Source organism: Elephantulus edwardii, unplaced genomic scaffold, assembly GCF_000299155.1.
Source record: "Elephantulus edwardii isolate Elephantulus edwardi_28Jun2011 unplaced genomic scaffold, EleEdw1.0 scaffold00237, whole genome shotgun sequence".
Classification (NCBI taxonomy): Eukaryota; Metazoa; Chordata; class Mammalia; order Macroscelidea; family Macroscelididae; genus Elephantulus; species Elephantulus edwardii.
Window position 1 is genome coordinate 1556468 of NW_006399987.1, and position 559 is coordinate 1557026.

At 55.6% G+C, this 559-nt stretch overlaps 1 pseudogene; it reads right to left on the reverse strand.

The window, feature by feature from the left end:
• LOC102851907 overlaps positions 1–559 on the reverse strand; it is a 1941-nt pseudogene extending 1382 nt beyond the window's left edge.

The following is a 559-nucleotide window of genomic DNA, read 5'->3' on the forward strand; positions in this document are numbered from 1 at the left end:
GGTGCGCTGACTGGCTGCATGGGGTAGCTCCCAGGTACCTGGGGATAACTGTAGTTACTTTGTCCATACCCCATGCTGGGCTGGTTGTAACCTCCTGTACTAGACTGAAGCTGGCTTGTTTCAGCAGGCTTGCTACCATCTTGTGGTCTTGCAGGTGCGGTGGCTGCTGGTTGCTGCCCATACGTTGGATAGGCAGGCTGAGTACCATATGCAGACTGAGCTGCATAGGAGGCCTGTGTGGTGGTCACTGTAGCAGTGGTAGTATCGTAAGCACCAATGCCGTGCCCTGGACAGGCTGGCTGTAGACCTGGGGGGCAGCTGGAGTGCTATAACCAGTAGAAGGCTGTCCATAAGACGTTGCATAGGCAGTCTGCCCATAGGTTGCAGTGGTCTGAGCCTGAGTATAGCTGACATCAGTGGGCTGTCCATAGGTTCCGTAACTTTGTTGCCCATATGCCTGGGTGGTCTGCGCATACCCTTGAGTGGGCTGGGCAGTGTAGGCACTGTAGCGCTGCTGGGCTGCAGCTTGGCTGTAAGTACTGTAATCCGTGGACGCCAT